The sequence below is a fragment of the Oryx dammah genome, unplaced genomic scaffold (genome assembly GCF_014754425.2).
Source record: "Oryx dammah isolate SB20612 unplaced genomic scaffold, SCBI_Odam_1.1 HiC_scaffold_1, whole genome shotgun sequence".
Taxonomy (NCBI): Eukaryota; Metazoa; Chordata; class Mammalia; order Artiodactyla; family Bovidae; genus Oryx; species Oryx dammah.
Genome location: NW_024070185.1, coordinates 55,937,267 through 55,957,332, shown reverse-complemented (window position 1 = coordinate 55,957,332; position 20,066 = coordinate 55,937,267). Strand labels below are relative to the sequence as shown.

The 20,066-nt window shown below is 36.4% G+C and overlaps 2 long non-coding RNA genes across 2 annotated transcripts in view; both read left to right on the top strand.

Moving 5' to 3' along the window:
* The first annotated feature begins 1,604 nt into the window (after positions 1-1,604).
* On the top strand, positions 1,605-12,443 carry LOC120876770. The gene is made up of 3 exons (XR_005724204.1): positions 1,605-1,714; positions 6,716-6,825; positions 12,346-12,443. It is a non-coding gene; the product is annotated as an uncharacterized LOC120876770 (long non-coding RNA).
* Positions 12,444-19,319: 6,876 nt separating this feature from the next.
* Positions 19,320-20,066, top strand: part of LOC120876732 — a 9,305-nt gene continuing 8,558 nt past the window's right edge. The window contains exon 1 of the long non-coding RNA XR_005724201.1: positions 19,320-19,358. This is a non-coding gene — a long non-coding RNA (uncharacterized LOC120876732). The remainder of the gene's footprint in view (positions 19,359-20,066) is intronic.

The window sequence follows — 20,066 nt, the reverse complement described above, 5'->3', positions numbered from 1 at the left end:
TCCCCAAGACAAGGCACCAAATGGACTGCCCACATGTCACACAACAGAAAACATGTTGAAAGGCCAGCCACTAGATTCTGCTGATTCTGAATTTTTCACAGATTGTCATTTCTGTAGGTACATTTTCCTGATGGTTATTAATTTAATGTTTATTACAGGCTTTACATTTTAATTCCTTCTTCTACCTCAGAATATTCACGGTTTGATGGTACCCTCAAAGTACACTTCTGTTTAATTAATCTCAGCCTTCCCTGTTAACCTCAAATTTCTCAAGCTATACCTCAGAGTGTTTGCAACTTTGGGATGAATTTACTCCCTCTGTCTACAATCAGTGTCAAAAAATCAAACCCATGAGGTGATTACATTTTTCTCATCTGAGAGATGAAGAAATAGTTTACAGACAGATTAAGTAACTTCGCCAAATACCCATTTAGTAATCACTGAACTATGCTTTTTATGCTTTAAGCAAAACTGGGCTACATCCACAACGTTGTTCTTTAATGCATTGACGTCTGAATTCCAATATTCATTTAAAACTGGTATTGATTTTTCTAAACATCAACATCTCATTTCAAAACCACTGTTCACAGAAGAGACTGACTGAAAGAGTACTGATCACTCCTGTGGTAGGCTTCATGGAAAAATGGAAAACACACATTTTGCAGATGCTTAAATAATGCTAAACTTCTCAAGACTTTCTGCAACATAGCCCTAAAATAAGAGGGAAAGAAGTCCTCGCTGTTCTGGATGACTCAACAAAAATAATAGCTCTCATTTTTATCATAATGATTCTTTCAGATATTGCATTCTACTCAAATATATGTTTATGCTAGTTTAAGTGTAAGTTACTTATATATTTATATGGCATTGCTTACACTTAAGAGAAATTGTTTTCCATGTTTCCTGGTTGTTGGATAATATACTGTTGCAATGACTTTATGACATTTAAAAATGAAGTGGATTAAAATAAGGGAGGTTCTGTGGCCCAGAAATACCTTCTGGTATTCCAATAAAAATGTATATATGGATAGATACATGGACTCAGATTACATACCTATTCTTTTCCTGACTTATAAATTATGTTGTAATGATCAGTGAATAAAAATGCCCATAATGTTTCCAAAGAGTTTAAAATGATATACATACATACCATTGCTGGAAATTTTACGAGTTGTTTGTACATTTGAATCATGTGGCAGGGCTGAAATTTCTCTGCTTCACTGGGCATTATCTTTTACCATCTCTGGCATATACTCATCAAAGGACTCTTTTCAGCAAAGAAAGATAAATGACAATGTTGTTCTTAACTTTAACAAAGACATCGTAAACATCATTACTTTTAATTGAGCTAAAGTGCTCAAATACCTCATCATCTCTACAGCAATTCTCCCATTTCACCTCTCACCATTCATTTTAATTGTAGTGATCTTGTCACGTGCAGCACCAACTTTGAGAGTGTCTTCTTATAGTTATTGATTGAACTATTTAGCCTTGAAAAAAGTATCTTCTAGATAAGACAATTTTGTTAAACATCTTTTATCATTGAGAACAAAAAAGAACTAATTAATCTTATCTGAAGGTTGACCCTTCACTGGATGTCATTTCCATTCTCTGTGAGGAAAATCATCACTGAAGCCAGGATCAGAAAGCACCAGCCCTCTCGTTGCACATCTGGGCTGCAATTTTCCAGATTAAGCTGTAGTTCATCTATATGGTAAGTTTTCAAAGTCCTTTCCTAGTTTTTAAAAAATGTTACTCAAATCAGTGGCCTGTGTTTTTTTGGTTGTTGTTTGTTTGTTTTTTTAACTAAAAGTTTCCATTTTTACCACCCGATTGAACACGCAAAGGAAATCAGGAGGCATATTGTTTAAGGAGAGTGCTCCTGGTGAATGATGCGGTGGCTGCTGGGTCATTCACGTTAAGTGATGGCCTTGACGCAGGTTACCACTCCCCAGGTTGGATACGGGCACCTTTTTTCAGCTTGACTGCCTCTTTTTGATCCAAAATAGATGTAGCCATGCCTACAACATGAGCTCTATCAAATATTCTCTAGTTACAGGAGCTTCATCTTTTAAAGTATTTTGGAAAATGACCTTGAAGTTAACTTTGAAAGGTATTTTATTTGTCTATGTGTATTTTTAGTGAATTGCTCCTCACAAAGTCTTCTATTTTTTATCTGGAAAAATTTTTAGTGATTATTCTCAAAATTGTGTTGACTGGGATGTAAATTATACTATGAAAGTGATATCAATCAGACCTTCTCATGTCAAAGTTTTCTAGGTTTTAGGTTTGTTATTCCTCTATAATAAAAATCTCATATTTTAAATAAATATTAAAATATATTTCATTTTGCTGGTGCTTACCACTTACCAGGGTACTATTATGATTTTTTTAGAATGTCATACTTATTGTGAATCTGTGGAGAAACATGCCCATGACAACTGTCAATGCCTTCAGATTTTTCAATTTTTTAAAATAATCAAGTATAAATTCACAGCTTTAAAGCTTCTGATTAGAACTTTCTATTTAAGCCAGTACTTCATACGCTCAATTCAAAATATAATTTAAAATTACTACCTTTAAAAGATAATCCAAAATGATACTGTAATAATAAAAACTAACTTTTGGGGTGATTTTATGATATTATGGTACTAACTATAGTGGAAATCATAGCTAAATGTAGCTGTGTTCATATGAATCTACCCAGATCATAGATTAAAATACTTTCTGCTTGTTATTGTATTTCCCAATTACTTGTTTGTAACTTTCCCAAATGCTCGTTTGTTAGTGGCAGACAGTCCACATTGCCTCCAGAGATGCAAGTTTTTTTAATTTGTTCATTTTGTTTTGTTTTTAATAGTGGCATTTAAAATACCTCTGTGTTCATTTACTTGACCTTCCAATCAGGACTTTGAGAATCAAAAGGGGAGACCTGAGGGAAGTTTAGTGTTAGGTCCGTGACAGTAGAATTAGGAAAAGAGAAAGATCTAAGGATTCTATCTCAGAAGATCACAGAGCCTGGTGGTGAAAGGGCTATAGGAGAATGGGAAGAAGCTAAGTCTAGGATAAGCTCAGCCCATGGAGAATCTCGTGGAGAGTTTCAGGACCAGCATTAAGAAACTTGCCAACATTCAGTTTCAAGAAGCCATCAATATGGTCTGCCAATTTCTATAGCTCATCCATGGCCCTTGGAGGAAGTCAGTGGTTTCAACCCTGTGGGCTGTGCAGTTCTCATTCACAGAAGCTGGCATATTGATGGATCATCCAGCAGAAAGCAGTTTACCTACTCTGAAACTTTGCTGAGTTACTTAATCTGCCCCTATTGATACACCTCTCTTTTTTAGAGTTTGGGTAATGCTTAAGCCCCCTCAAAATAGAGACAGAGGTCTTTAACAACCAAGGAAACAGACATGGATATAAAAGGGAAGTATATGGGGGGAGTCTTTAAATTCATGAAATCTATCTTCATTACATAAAGCACTACGTTATACATCTTCATTTTATTGAATGCAATCATGGCAGGAAGAGCCAATGATGGGGTGAGTGTGTGTAATCAAAGGCCAGAAAGCAGAGGAATGGATTTTAGGTTATTACACTAATCTATAAAATAAAGAGAAAGCCTAAATAGACTACCAGTGAAAATTATTTTTAAATTTCCATGTTGCAACTTATTTGGACAGACAAAAATCAGTCTTGAGGGCCAGTGACATTAGGAAAGTCTGCTCTTGTCACAGAAGCATTCCCAACTGGTTATGTAAGTATCATGCTGAGTTTCTAATTATCACAAAAATACTAGATTTCCTATTTAGTCCCAGTATAGTTAAAGCATGCTGTTCTTTGGGCTTTAGTGAAAAGAAAAAAAAAAAAGATTGGCTGACATGGAATACACATTCTGCTGATTCTTGTGTGTGCATGTGCTATAAACCTTTCAAAGATTTTAACAACACAGCAGTAAAACCAAAAAAAAAAAAAAAAAAAAGTCTTCATCCTAACTCTGCAGTGCAATTAATGTTCTAAGTACATACACTATGCTGATTCACTGAGTTGCCTGAGAGTGTAACGCCAGGAAATACGCAGGCTCCAATTGAAGAATGATCATTCAGCTCCATGCCATCAGTACTGTTTTACAGAGGAACTAATAAGTAAAGAAACTATAGGCTTTCTGAGGAAAAAATATAGATTAATGGAAAGTGGGTTGTTTCTGTAACAAGTCAAAATCTTTTAACATTAAAATAAATCTCATTCAAAAATGAATCTTATTGGCACAGGGCTAATGACTGAGGATAAAAAAATAAATGGGTCACGTGATTTTCCAGTTCATAAGTTGTGAAGTCAGCCTTCTTGTTTCTGAACCCGGGGTATCCACTGAATTTGATTCATTTAGGTCCCTGCATATATTAATTCTATTCATATTTTACTGTCCTATTAAAATGCCATTTCCACCAAAGAGTCTTCCTGGATGCTCCTGCCTGGAATTAGTCACTCTCTCCTCTGTATTCTTTATAGAATAAGATTTGGTATCTTTCACATAGCACATGACTTTCTAATTCACGTTTTACTTGTTTATATGTATGGCTGAATTATTTACCAGAGGGCAAGGGCCTTGAGGACAGGGACAACACATCACCCAGTTTAGTATCCTCTAGACACAAATGACAGAAGACATTCTTTTGTAAAGGGCCTGACAGGAAACATTTTAGGGCTTGGGGGCCTCACGTGGTCTCTGTCTCAAAACTCCATTTTTAACAACCATTTAAAAATGTACAAAACATGTTTAGCTTGGGAGTTGTACAAAAACAAGTTGAATATTAGATTTGGCCCTCAAATTATAGTTTTTCAACTCTTACTTCAGAGTATTTAGCAATGCATATGATAGAGCATAAATGAATGCTGGTAAAGGGAATGTATAATAATAAGACAAAATAATAAGTATTAAGTAAAATCCTGGATTATTCAACAAAGTCCTCATTCTGATCAATGTGGGAAAGAACAAAACATTTTCACTGCCATTAAACAAATTTAATAGGTCCTCTTCTTTCTCCCAGAAACTGCTCAGTCATAAATAGAATTGATATTTTTTACTGCTAACATTTAGTTACTTGTTATTCTTTGAGGATATGTGGTATGACAGATATTCAGAAATCCATACTCCACATGTGCATAAGCTCCATAAGACAGCAAAACAATTTTAATATACTATAAAATAGTCTTGTAAAGGAATACAGCTTACATTCTGTGAGTTCTTAAATTATGAATCCATCACTAAATATTTATTGAGTCATTCCTCCCATGGGAGGGAAGCTTTATGAATGCTTCTGCTTTGAATGTAGAAAGCCATACAGTTAGCCACTCCTTGCCTAACAATGAGAGAGAGCCAAATAATCTAAGAAATAGTAACTGAGTTTGTGTGTTTTACTTTTTTTTTAACTGGAAGATAATTGCTTTACAATAGTAACTTCTTTTGAAAAGCTTTTTCTTAGCAGAAACCTAAGGTCATAACACAGTAAAGGGAACTGAATTCTAAAGAAGGACAAGTTCTTCTGAGACACATAGGGAATATGCAGTTTCACCTTTAGAAGGAGTGAGCAGAGATGGCTCCACAGAGGTGGGTGAGAAGAAAGCAGCGAAAATAATGAAATTTTAAGGGCCAAGTGTGGGTGAGTGTATCTGTTTATAGTACCTGAGAGCTCCAAACACACATTTTGCTCAGCTTTACTGCAAAGGCCCCACTGAGCACTGTTGAGAAATACTAGAGGCGGAGCTGGAGATGGGCGAGAGCCTGCTCAGTGGTTCCCACACACAGAAAGTGACTGTCTCTCATTGGGGTAGAGGCATTTTCCCAGGATCTTCATCTCATAAAAAGGAAAAGCCTTCTGGGAAAGAAGTAGGAAACCCTGTTGTCTGAGGGCCATTATGGAAGGAGGGATTCTCTGCCTCTTAGGGAGGGCTAGTAAACCCTACTTCTTGCACCAGAATCAAACCAAGATCTATTGTTTCCCGTAAAGGCCTGCTTCTGAAGGAGAGGCAAGAACACCTCTTGCATCAATAATTACTGCAACAATACAAAGCAGATTGCTTCCAGTGCTAAGGAAGGGAGTTAGACTCTTTCAGAGATACAAGGGTGACTTTGGTTGCCTTGACAATCAAGAGGCAAGGTCACTGAGGAAGCTCCATCTCCAAGGACTTGCCTCAGATTAAAACTAGAACAGAAAACAGAGAGGCCTACCCAGCTGCTATGGTGAGTCTAGCCCTGACTGCTGCTAAGTCGCTTCAGTTGTGTCCGACTCTGTGCGACCCCAGAGACGGCAGCCCACCAGGCTCCCCTGTCCCTGAGATTCTCCAGGCAAGAACACTGGAGTGGGTTGCCATTTCCTTCTCCAATGCATGAAAGTGAAAAGTGAAAGCGAAGTCGCTCAGTCGTGTCCGACTCTTCGCTACCCCCTGGACTGCAGCCCACCAGGCTCCTCTGTCTGTGGGTTTTTCCAGGCAAGAGTAGCCATTAACAATTCTCTTCATGGGGAAGGAGTGAGAAGATTGAAAGAGACTGGCAAACTATGGCCTTTTGGCCAGTTCTACCAAGCAGCCTATTTTTGCAAGACCTGTGAGCTAAGAATGGACTGTACACTTGTAAAGGTTTATAAATTAAAATCAACAAAGAGTATGAGACAGAGATCATATGTAGCCTAAAGAGCCAAACTGTTTACTGTCTTTACAGGAAAAGTTTGCCAACCCTTAGATAAGAATATGGAAAGAGACTTCTGTGGCCCAGTTGTGCAAAAATTTCCAAATATGAATGTGGAGCAGGAACACCTCTATCACACATCAGTAAGTACTATAAGTAGGGAAACCACTGGAGGAATTTGACGCTTATGATGCATATGAGCGTAATGGCAGGACACAAAAATCTATGCCTTGCGTACTAGCTTACCTGGCTCAGCTACTCCCTAGACTGACACCTTCATATTAACAGCCTGGCAGAACAAGAGGCACATCCATTCCCAGGTTTAAAAAGGATTTACTTCAGCATCTTTTTCTCTTCTACATACAATTTCCATATTTCAAGTTAAAAAATATAATATAAGGCCAGGTCATAAGCTATAATTTTGATAAAACACTATTCATTTTTGGAAAGTATTTTTAAGATGAGATTAACATTTAAATCAGTAGACTTTGGATAAACTAGATTGTATTCCATAATGTAGGTAGTCCTTATCTAATCAGTTAAAGGCATTAAAACCATAAAAGACTGATACCTTCTTCCCAAGAGGAAAGGGAATTCATTCAAATGCATTAGTTAGCTTTTATGTTTATTAAATTCTATTATTTCCTTTTCTAAGTTGTATTTCCTAAATTCAATTCCTAACTTCTTAATTTGATTTGATTTATTTTGATTCTGCCTTGTGTACTTATAAATATTTTCTGTAAGTACTGTGTATCTCATAGTTCTGACATGTTTTCATTGCTTCTGATTTCTAGATATTCTGCAATTTTAAGTTTTATTTTTTCTTTGACTCTAGTGATATAACAAAACTATGAAATATCAAGATTGTTGAATTTCTTTTGTGTGTTTGTATCTGCTGCTGCTGCTGCTGCTAAGTTGCTTCAGTCGTGTCCGACTCTGTAACCCCATAGATGGCAGCCCACCAGGCTCCCCCGTCCTGTTTGTATCTAGTTTTTGTTATTGTTAGATTTTTTTTAACCATTGTCCAATAAAACTAGACAGAGTAGACATTAAAAGTTGGCATTAACTTCTAAAAATTTGATGAGGTTTATTTATGATCTAATAGATGGTCATTTTTGGTTTTGATACTGTGTAGCATGAGCCCTAGGAAATCAGTCTTATTCTTGTTTTAGAGGATAGATTTTGATGCATATTTTTATCCCCAAGTATTTTTTTCTTAATGGAGACAAAAAAGTAAGTGCATTTATTATTCTCCCAGCATTTTTATCACACTTAGCACTTCCCAATCATTGCTAGGCTTGTTGTGTGTTCCTCTATATTTTAAGATTTATAGAGTTGCATTTTCTTTTGTAATTATAGCTGGTATTTGGCTTCGGTTTTTTTGTACTAGGGCTTTATTGTTTCTGAGCTCTTTATTTTGATTTATCTCTTAATTATTTAGATTTTGTGAATAGTAATTCTTCCTGTGAAACATTCATAAATTCCATATTTCCTGAATCTTGATATGTCCCTTGCCTTTATACATGAAGAAAAAGAATTTGGTTCATTTTAAGACTACTGGGTCACACTATTTTTTTCTTACAACATTTTGTAGATGACTTTTTTTTAACAATATTCTACCCTTAAGTATTGCCTTGGAGAAGTCTGAGATCACTCAGATTTTTCTTTTTTAATTCCACTCTCCCTGTTTTCAGTTCAGCTCAGTCGCTCAGTCATGTCTGACTCTTTGAGACCCCATGGACTATAGCATGCCAGGCTTCCCTGTCCATCACCAATTCCCAGAGCTTACTCAAACTCATGTCCATTGAGTTGGTGATGCCATCCAACCATCTCATCCTCTGTCTCCCTGTTTTAGGACCTTAAAAAAAATTATTTGATGTTCAAAGGAGTTATTATCACCCTTGAAGTCTGGTAACTTCATCAAGACTGTATTCAATGTTGACTATTCTGTACTAGATTTTTCTGGGACACAGTGTTCATTTCCTTCTGTTATATCTTAGCATACTTTTACATCTCATTTAGTCATTTGGCTCTACTTTGTCTTCTATTTCTATCACTCCTTCTAATCACCTTGATCTTTATGTTTTAAAATTTATCTTGTTATTCTGACACTTATTCTTTTTGTCCTTGATTTAAATCTGTTTATCATGAGCACTTCTAATCGTGAGAAGCCAAGAAATTATTAAGGTATTATTGAGACATGGAATGTGTTTTCAATCCTGTTCTTTACTACACCCTATTTTCTTTGGACTAAATTGATATTGCAAGTGCCTCCATGTGCTCTTTCCTCAAAATCAGTGCTATGAGATCATGTGACAAGTCCCTGGGCATATATTAGGTTTTCAATAGGTTGGCCATAATTGGGAATGGCTGATTTCACATGATATGAGCTTAATGATTTCTATGATCTTAAATGACTTAGGGAGGAGACTTCTCCCTTTGCAGTAGCATTAGGAAGTGAAAGAAAGAATAAGTTTGAACAATGCTTAGGAAATTAAATTAAAGTACATTAAGATTCATAAGCAAAAAGTACCCAGAGACTTACTTAACTATTTGCTGCAATACTATACAGGCAGCGGGTACTTAGCATGTCAGATTTGCTTAGATAAAATGCTAAGATGGAAGGCTTGATTCTCAAAATGCTACTAAAACATTGTAGTTGAAAGTGTTGACATAAGTTTTTTATTAAAAATGTGTGAATAAATACAGTATCAGTAATAAGTCAATGGTTTTACGAATTTATGATACAGGAGAAATCATTCCTGTTTATTTTTGGATTTTCAAGTTCATGATTACATAACTACAATATTACAATATGTAGGGAAAACACAGTTCACTTAATGAAAAACTTGCAAAGACTGACATAATTTTGAAAAGAAATAAAGTACTAAAGGGATATCAAAGATATTTTAGTATTTATTTCTAGTAATATAAATTTTGTTTACGGTACTAAAATGGTGTGTGAACTAATTTCATTAGATAAGGTAAGTAAATGGTGCTTTGCACCTTCAACATTATGTATAAATGTTGTGGTAGGAGTCCTATAAATGTTGCCTGACTTACTTTAATTCTTGCTCTCCACTCTGGACTTCTTTCCTTATTTTTCCTAATCTTTTCAAAATTCAAACACAGATAAATACACTATCAGTAATAAGTCAAAGATTTTACAAATTTATGTCCAGTCTGCCCTTCTAGAACATAAGACTGAGATTTCCATGGGTTGAAGACTACCATGAAGCTTGGCTGGGCAGCAGACCAAAGTGTTTCAAATCTAGGGTTTCTTGAGATCCCACAATGATCTTGGAACCATTTTCTTCTGGAAACTGTTGTATAATCTCTGGTGAATGAAGCAAAAGAACATTGTTAATCTCAAAATTTGTAGCATCCCGTGCAAATTCCAAGTCAGAATTTTCATTTCTCCCTGTGCTGCTCTGAGTAGCCAGGGTAAGACAGCAGAATAAATAGGAACTCAGAACCCCTAAGGAGAACAGCAGGTAGGGCAGGCTCATAAAACAGAGGCCACCCCACAATATGTGGTCATCTGGCAGCCCCATGAATCAGTCGTACAAAGACAAGCACCTTTGATCTACTTGAAAGGCTCAAGATGTGAATATAAACTTGAGTGACCTTTGAACTTTTCAGCTTGAGCAGTCTGCCCTTGTTCCTTGAATACTTTTTTCTCTAAAACTCCATACCACTTCAGATGAATCTGTGTGACTTTGTGATTTGCCTATCTCCATTCCAGTCTATTCAGCAGCATCCGAGTGTGCATTTTCATTTCTTAAAAATGATTCTACAAACTGACTTCAGAAAGGAAATGTTGCTCAGTTGTGTCTGACTCTGCAACCCCATGAACTGTAGCCAGCCAGGCTCCTCTGCCCATGGGGATTCTTCAGGCAAGAATATTGGAGTGGGTTGCCATGCCCTCCTCCAGGAGATCTTCTCAACCCAGGAATCAAACCTGGGTCTCCTGCATCACAGGCAGATTCTTTACTGTCTGAGCCACCAGGAAAGCAAGGAAACTTCTATAGAATGCCTTTTAACTGGCCTCTTAATTGCTCTCCCTGCTGCTTTCTGTCCCTATGCCGCTTCCATGGATTCTCAACACAGCAGCCAGAGTGACTGCCTCAAGAGCACTCTGAGCATGTCTCTCCTCTGCGGAGTTTCTCTGGGGGTTTCAGAGCAAAAACGTGGCTGCCAAAACTTTACATCTCTGAGACTTTACATAGACTCAGCCTTTTCTACCTAATTCTTCTATTTCTCTCTCCTTCAGCCACCCTTTCCTTGTTATCCCAGTCTCCTCAAAGTTTCTCAGCAGCTCCAGGCACATTTGCTTCTTTTAAACAGCAAATCTTCTCCTCGGACAATCCTGTTCTGCTTTACCATGGAGCTTCCCTGGTAGCTCAGTTGGTAAAGAATCCACCTACAATGCAAGAGACCTGAGTTCAATTCCTGGTCGGGAAGATTCCCCTGGAGAAGAAATTGTAATTGTATTCTTACCTGAGAAATCTCATGGACTGAGGAGCCTACTGGGCTACAGTCCATGGGGTCCCAAGAGTCAGACATGATTGAGCAAGAAAACCACCATTATCCTTGTGGGCATACATATACACACAGAGACATGTTATATACATATATTCACTGATACTTCCATAAAGAAATGCACATGTATTTAAAATCTCTCAAATTCTATCTTTGCAGGATTTTTTCTTCCCCCTGAGTGGTTCACTGACGAATCATCTTCTGGAACAGTTACAGGGCGCATAACAGGTGCTTGATGAAATATATTGAATCAGTAAAAATATGAGTACATATTTTTAAAATATACTCTACAACTGGCAAATTGTTTTAAATTAGAAGAAGAAATGAAAAGAGTAGAAGTGGTTTCCAGATTCCTGTAGCTGCTGGCTGCGCTTTGCGGTCTGCTTTTGGTCTGTAGTTTGCCACTTGTCTGACACTGGTTTCCTGACATAAATGTCTGTCATTAGGGGTGGCTTCTTCATTCTCAGATAACTGACCATGTTTATTAGGATAGTTAAATCTCTCCCCAAGAGAACTGGATCTTCTGTCCCTATTAGAGGTCAGTCTGTGAGATGAACATTTCTGCCAACTTTTTCCATAGACTTCCTCCTTGTTCTCTTTGTCTTCCTCTTACCATCATCAAACCAGCAGTATGTTATCCTTTTTTTTTTTTTTCCAACTTCTTCATGCTGAGACTAGTTTTGTTTAAAAAATTCTCAATTTATCTGTATTTTTGTATTACTCTCTTAAGAGTTTAAGTTTATGCTAGACCATTTCTGGAATCTTCAAGCTGAAGCATTCATCTAGAACCTATCATTTTAAAACTTGTATTTGGTCAACAAGACTTGTCAAAGATGAACTATGATAGAATTGACTCTGATTATATCAAACTTAAAGGCTCTGTTTGCAATTATGCAGATAATTTAGAAAGTGCCATCTTCCAAGATTTTCATATTAATTTTAAAGTCAATTGAAGTCAGAAATATCTCTTTCAAAACCTCAGGTTTTTAAAATAACTGATTAAAATTCTGGAAAGCAAAATAAACACAAGGTAGAAGTGACATATGTTTCTTTCTAATCAAATCAGAAAAGGCATTTCCTATGTTTCTGATTTGTGAACCTTTATCTACGTGTTATTATAGGGAGTTGAAGCAATCACCAGAAATGAAGTATATGCTGCTGCTGCTGCTAAGTCGCATCAGTCATGTCCGACTCTGTGTGACCTCATAGACGGCAGGCCACCAGGCTCCGCTGTCCCTGGGATTCTCCAGGCAAGAACACTGGAGTGGGTTGCCATTTCCTTCTCCAATGCATGAAGGTGAAAAGTGAAAGTGAAGTCACTCAGTCATGTCCCACTCTTAGCGACCCCATGGACTGCAGCCCACCAGACTCCTCTGTCCATGGGATTTTCCAGGCAAGAGTACTGGAGTGGGTTGCCATTTCCTTCTCTGGAAGTATATGAAATTTTCATAATTAAATCAAGACTGTAAGATACCAGTACGTATTAGTTAGTACACATCCAAGACCTTGCTTCACAGTTTTCTGGAGAGAGGACATGACCCTGATGGGGCACAGTGGAGTGTGTGTGTGTGTGTGTGTGTGTGTGTGTGTGCACTGGAGAGGAGGGTTGTCATGCATAATTGAAAGAGTATCCAACATATTAAAATATTCAATGATCTATAATATATAGGATATATGGTTATGTAACATGAGCAGAGGCTCATGTTACTTAACTCCTGTTTCTAAAATAAAGCATATTTGGTTTACATGGCCAACTTGCTCTATGTTATGTACAATCTAGGGAAGGAATTCTTGTGACAAATAGCAAAGTCAATGCTTACATGGATATAATGTGAACAAAGGAGGAAAATTAATTTCTATCTTTAATTATAATAAATTAATTGGTATTATAAACAAACTATAGTCAATGAAATAAATAAAATATATATTTATACCTTTAAATTCAAATTGAAATTATCCTTTAAAATTCCATTGATTTTATTTATTTTGTGGTTATCATATTTTTAACTTTCAAGAGTTCAAAACAAAATTCAAGAGCATTTTGGTACTTATTTCTTTATTTTAAATTTTTATTTATTGAAGTAGAGTTGATTTACAATATTATGTTAGTTTCAGGTATAGAGCAGAGCAATTCAGATATACGTGTGTGTATGTGTGTTTTACATATATATATTCTTCAGATTGTCTTCCCTTATAGATATTGTGTAGAGTTCCTTGTGCTTTACAGTAGGTTCTTGTTGGTTATCTATTTTATATACAGTAACATACATATATTCATCTCAATCTCCTAATTTATCTATCACCCCATTCCCTTTCCCCTTTGGTAACCATGTTTGTTTGACATGTCTGTGGGTCTCGTTCTCTATCAGCTTTAAGTTCATTTAAATCTTTTTCTGTATTTTAGATTCCACATATAAGTGATATCATGTGATATTTATCTTTACTTGGCTTACTTCATTTAGTATGGTAATCTCTAGCTTCATCATGTTGTTACAAATGGAATTGTTCCATTATTTTTTATGGCTGAGTAATATTCCATTGTTTGTATATGTGTGTATACATATATACATATGTATACATACATACATACCACATCTTTATCCATCCATTAGTTGGTGGACATTTAGGTTGTTTCCATGTCTTGGCTATTGTAAATAGTGGTTCAGTGAACATTGGGGTGCATGCATCTTTTTGAATTATGGTTTTCTTTGGATATATGCCCAGGAGTAGGGTTGCTGGGTCATATGGTAGTTCTATTTTTAGTTTTTTGAGGAACCTCTATACTGTTCTCTGTAGTGGCTGTACCAACTTACATTCTTAGCAACAGTGTAGAAGAACTCCCTTTTCTCCACATCCTCTCCAGCATTTATTGTTTGTAGGCTTTTTGATGATGGCCATTCTGACTGATGTGAGGTGATACCTCATTGTAGTTTTGATTTGCATTTCTCTGTGAGTTAGTTGCTCAGTTGTGTCCAACTCTTTCTGACCCCACGGACTGTGTAGCCCATCAGGTTCCTCTGGCTGTGGAATTCTCTAGGCAAAAACACTGGAGTGGGTTGCTATTCCCTCCTCTAGGGGATCTTCCTAAGGATCAAACCCGGGTCTCCTGCATTGCGGGCAGTGTCTTTACCATCTGAGCCACCAGGGAAGCATTTCTCTAATACTTAGCAGTGTTGAGCATCTTTTCCTGTGCCTTTTGGCCATTTGTATGTCTTCTTTGTTGAAAGAGAAACATCTATTTAGGTCTCTTCTCATTTTTTTGCTTGGGTTGTTTTATGACATAGAACTGCATAAGTTGTTTGTATACTTTGGAGATTAATCCCTTGTTGGTCACTTTGTTTGCAAATACTTTCCCCCATTCTGTAGATTTTCTTTTCCTTTGTTTATAGTTTCCTTTGCTATGCAAAAGCTTTTAAGTTTAATTAGGTCCCATTTGTTTGTTTTTATTTCCATTACTCTAGGAGACAGATTTAAAAAGATATTGTTGTGATTTGGGTCAAAGAGTGTTCTGCTTATATTTTACTCTAGGAGTTTTATATAATCTGGTCATGCATTTAGGTCTTTAATACATTTTGAGTTAATTTTTGTATGGTGTTAGAGGATGTTCTAATTTCATTCTTTAACATGGAGCTATCCAGTTTTCTCAGCACCACTTTCTAAAGAGACTTTATCTCTACAGTATATTCTTGCCCTCTGGCATTTATGTTTATTGAAGGAAGATACTGGCTTGTTAAGAACAACTAACATAGATAATTATTCTGTGTAACACACTGAAAAGAAACTCATGCAAGAAAAAAAAAAGGAAAGTTTTGCAAGAAGAAATATGGCAGATTTAAGCAAGTCATCAATCCAGAAAAGATTTACTTAACACCTACTGTGTATCAGACACCATTTTGATATTAGTTATGACTACATTCAGTTTTAAATAGTGATGAATACCATAGAGAGTTTACATGATGAAGAACAAGAGGTGAAAATTGCTTTGAGCCATAGATTTGGGATTATAAGCTGTGTTTGATCACAACCAGCACTTCTGCTTGTCTGACACAAATCCAGATCCGAGTTACCATAAATCTCTACAGATATAGACTTTCTGTGCTATCCTTACAAATCATCAAAATGTGAATATTACATATAGCTGTGAGAGGCTACTAAATTAAGTTGGAAGACTAGCAAGTAAGGATGTTTTAATTCCTGACGACATGACTCAATTTTGACATCTGTGAGCATTGTAAAGAGACTGGTGAGTTTTTGCTGAATAAATAAGGCAGCCATCTTAGATCTCATCTCAAGAGTAGTGTATTTGTTATAATCATTAAACAGGCATAGACTGCCCCAAGTCCATAGTCTACATTAGGGTTTACTCTTTGTGCTCTACATTCTACAGATTTGCCTAAGGGTATAATAAAACATGCTTCCAATCATTGTGGTATCGTGCAAAGTATTTTTACTGCCATAAAAATCCTCTGTGTTTCATCTATTCTTCCATCTGTCCCCAGATCTCTTAGCAATCATGAGCTTTTCTCTGATTCCATGTTTTATTTTTCCAGAATATTACATAGCTAGACTCATATGTATTCTTTTCAAATTGGCTTCTTTCATTTTGCATAGAAGTAAGTTTTCAAATTACTTAAACATCATCAAGGAGTTCAGTTACTGGATTGTATACTAAAGGTATGTTTAGGTTTGTAAGAAACTGCCAAACATTCTTCAGAAATGGCTGTCCCATTTTCCACTGCCACCAGCAATGAATGAGAGTTCCTGTTGCTCCATGGTCGATGATGTTTTATGTTTCAGCTTGTAAGCAGCCATTGTTGAAGACTTTCAGACGAGAACCAGTGTTAATAATAGGAATAAATAGGTTTCTGTATAGCAAAATAATCCACACTACTTAGAGAAAAATACATTTTTATATCAACTGTATTGTAGGTAATAAGCAAACGGGTAGAATTAACAACAGTGAAAACTAGGGGAAACACACTTGAGGCTTTTCTTGATGTTAGTTACTAAAGAAGATGCTAAGAGTAACAATACTGGAGGTTCACAGATGAAACGTTTTGCTTGGGTCTTATCAGATCATTTACATTAGAGTATTATAGATAGAGACTATCCATTTAGTCAGTTTTCAGTTTGATGATTCCATAGTGTCACACCTAAGAAATTATGATAAGGGTAAAATAAAGATACTAAGATACTACGAAACCTCCTCATCTGTTGTATTGCATCAGATACTGGTTATCAGTCCATTATTTTATTGTATTTTTTTCTCATTGGCTGAACTTGTTTGGGTAGTGATAGATTTAGGAATTAAGTGACTCACTGAACCCCATTTTCAGCCTCTGCCATTTTAAAAAGGGAACATTTTATAGAGATCCCTTCCCTTCAAAATTTAGACCAGCATTAGCCCAAACTGTCTAATCAACACAAGACAGTTTGGGGTACAAAATATTATAATAAAGTCCATTTAAGTTCATCAAGTCTTGAACTAAATTTAGGGTGGACCTATCCATTTTCCAGTGAGTTATAGTATATTTATTACCTACATATAATCTAGGCATTCTGTTTATTGAATCGAGTGAGTTCTTTAGCCCTAAAGAAATATTTGTAGTTTTACTCTTCTTCCTCTCATATCCACTGTATGTTTTTACATATGCCTCTATAGGGAAGCTAACAAGCATAGAAAACTTATGCATCTTCAAGGAAATAAAGTTAATGCATCAGTCAAGGTCAGACCAATCTCTGCAAGTATTTAAAACAACATGAAGTTAATCTAGCTAAGTGATCAAAGAGCTGGGAGCTATATAAGGGATGGTAGTGAGAAAGCATAAGTGAAAGTTCACTCAGTCGTGTCCAACTCTTTGTGACCCCATGGACTATAAAGTCCATGGAATTCTCCAGGCCAGAATACTGGAGTGGGTAGCCCTTCCCTTCTCCAGGGGAGCTTTCCAAACCAGGGATTGAACCCAGGTCTCCCACATTGCAGGTGGATTCTTTACCAGCTGAGTCAGAAGGGAAGCTGGTAGTGAGAAAACCCAGAAGTTAAACAAACAAGAAGCCAATGTCACTTCTCATTGGAAAGGTAAAGAGAAGAGCCAAGTTATCTAGGCTACCTTGGGTTCAAGAATTCCAGGAAGAAAATGGAATCAAGATAGGCTCTGTCATGTGGGAAATAGACTATGGAGGACACACAGCTATATCCAGAGGCTGCCTGGTGCAAGGGGTATGAGACCAAGATAGAATATGTCCTTTCATGCTTGTGCTCTCCGGTCTCCCCATGGTGGCACCCACTGACTGAATCCAGGTGGAATCTAGCATTAATAGGGCCTGTGATATACAGCCTGCAGGGATTAACATCCCTGTGAGACAAAAAGGCAAGGATGGAGAAAGGGCAAACAGTCTCAAGAGCAGCATAGCTAACCACTACTTGGAAACCCTATAGATTTTATACTTTTTCTATACACATTGGGGCTGGGAAACATTAATTGGCCTGAGTGCTTTCCTTCAACTTTATATTCATCACTTGAATAAATAAAGCAAATGATTCCAGAGATGACAAAACTATCCTTATGGGAGCATTTACTTTGGGGTTTATATTTTGACATTTCTTTAACTTAAAATTCATGAAGTTTATTTCTGTCTCCTTTCTATATTTAGTTGATTGTGAGATTTTGCAGGCTCTTTAGCATTTTGATAATATTAAAAAGGAAGCTTTAAAATGATAAAATGTTGTCTAAATATGTACTCCATAATAATTTTATTATCAAAGTAATACAAGGTACTTTTCAGTAATTTATTCAGTAAATGTAAAAATGTCACTAAATTGGAAGTATAATGTGTGATTCAAGCTACCAATATGCCAATATCCTTTAAAAGATAGCTTGACTCTGGGCCTCCTGCATTATACTGCTTTTCCATAGATGTGGGCACAGACCTAAAGTTTCCTGCCTCCATCTGTTCACTGGGCATTATCATTCGATACACAGAAATAAGGTTTAAATTTTTTAACTAGTTAGTCTTTCCAGACTTTAAATGTTTGATCTTTAAATTTAGTTTTTATTCCAACAAACTGCTCTTTCGTGATCATAACACATTTTGGTACCACTGCATATCAGAATAACAAATGGTTCCCCTCTACATTTTTCCAAATCATTTCACTGGTTAATATAATGCAGTGTTTCTCAGAATGGGTCTGGAACATTATCCTTGGGTATGTTTGGTTTACTTATCTTGTATATCCAGGTGTATTACCTTATATGTTGACTATAAAATGTGGCTTTGAGAACTCAAACTAAGGTCCATTTTATGACTTTACAAGGAAACTTCCAAATTGAAATACAGTAAATCCCCCTACATACGAACCTTCAAGTTGTGAACTTTCAAAGATGTGAACATTCCTCTGTGTGCCAACCGCTGTACTGTACTTTTCAAGGTAATGTACTGTAAGATTAAATGTTTATTTTTGGTTAGTTTTTGATGTATTATTTGTGTAGAAAGTATCATAAGCCTATTGCAGTATAGTACTATATAGCCAATTGTGTTATTTGGGCACCTAGTCTAAATTAGTTGGACTTAAAAGCAAATCGGACTTATGAACATGCTCTCAAAATGGAGCTCATTCATATGTAGGGGACTTACTGTATATATAAGTATATATCACAGGCTCTCCTAATCAATATATAGACATGAGAACAGGTCTATCAAAAATACTTAGAAATAAAAACAACTGAAGTGTTTTCAGTTCTAATCAATTTCTTACCTCAGTTATAGTAGAATAAGAAGATTGTATTAGAGAAGCTGAAATTTAATGAGGTGTATCAAAACTTGTAAAACGTTAAACAGCATTAATAGGAAGGAGGAAGTTAAGAAAAAGGAAAATTAAAAAAACAAATGTAATGTGTCCACTGGATTATAAAATGGGCTATACTGGCCAATAAAACTTTTCCATCCTGGTTGGGATGTGGTCCACATTTATCTTATGTAAGGTGACAGAAAAATCTTTCCTTCCTTTGATCACCTGCTGTGTTATTCTGCTCAGGCTGCCATAGCAAAATATCATAGACTGGGTGGCTTAAAATAACAAATTATTTCTCACAATTCCAGTGGCTGAGGAGTCCAAGATCAAGGTGCTGGCAAGGTAAGGTTTCATTTTGAGGATTCTTTTGGTTTGTAAATTGTCTCCATCTTGCTGTGTGTTCACAAGAATTCTCTCTGCATGTGTGGGGAGAGAAAGAGCAAGCTTTCCGGGGTCTTCTCCCTGAGGACCTCACCATGATAACCTCAACAAATCCCCAAAGGTCCGATTTCCAAATACCATCACATTGAAGGGTAGGGCTTCAACATATACATTCTGGGGGGACACAAACATATATAAAACTTTATCAGTAAACTTGTAATTATTATTTTATTTGAAACTGCACCCTCACCCTAGATGAACAGGAGATATAGAGAGAGGTTTTGAGCTGAGATTTTGATGTACCAGGAGTTTTGATCAATGAAGTTCAGGCCTATAGGCTCAGTGTATAGAAAGAAGTTAAGCAGGATATTGTGAAGACACCAAGATAACAAGCCAAGCAGGCCATCCAGCTGTATCATCAATTTGAATGGCATGGGCTGAGAAGCAGCACCCAGGCAGGAGAGAAACTGGAAGGACCAAACTACTAAGAATGAAAGTATCCAAAAGGAGGATGGTAGGAGGAGCCTGTGAAAAAGTCTCAGAATCTCAGGAACAAAATCATGGTCATTTTTTATGTCAATGAAGATGATAATGTGAGGGCCTATCTCAATGAGACCTGTAGTTGGCTTGCCCTTTGGATTTTACTACATGGAAAGAATGTTTTAGCTT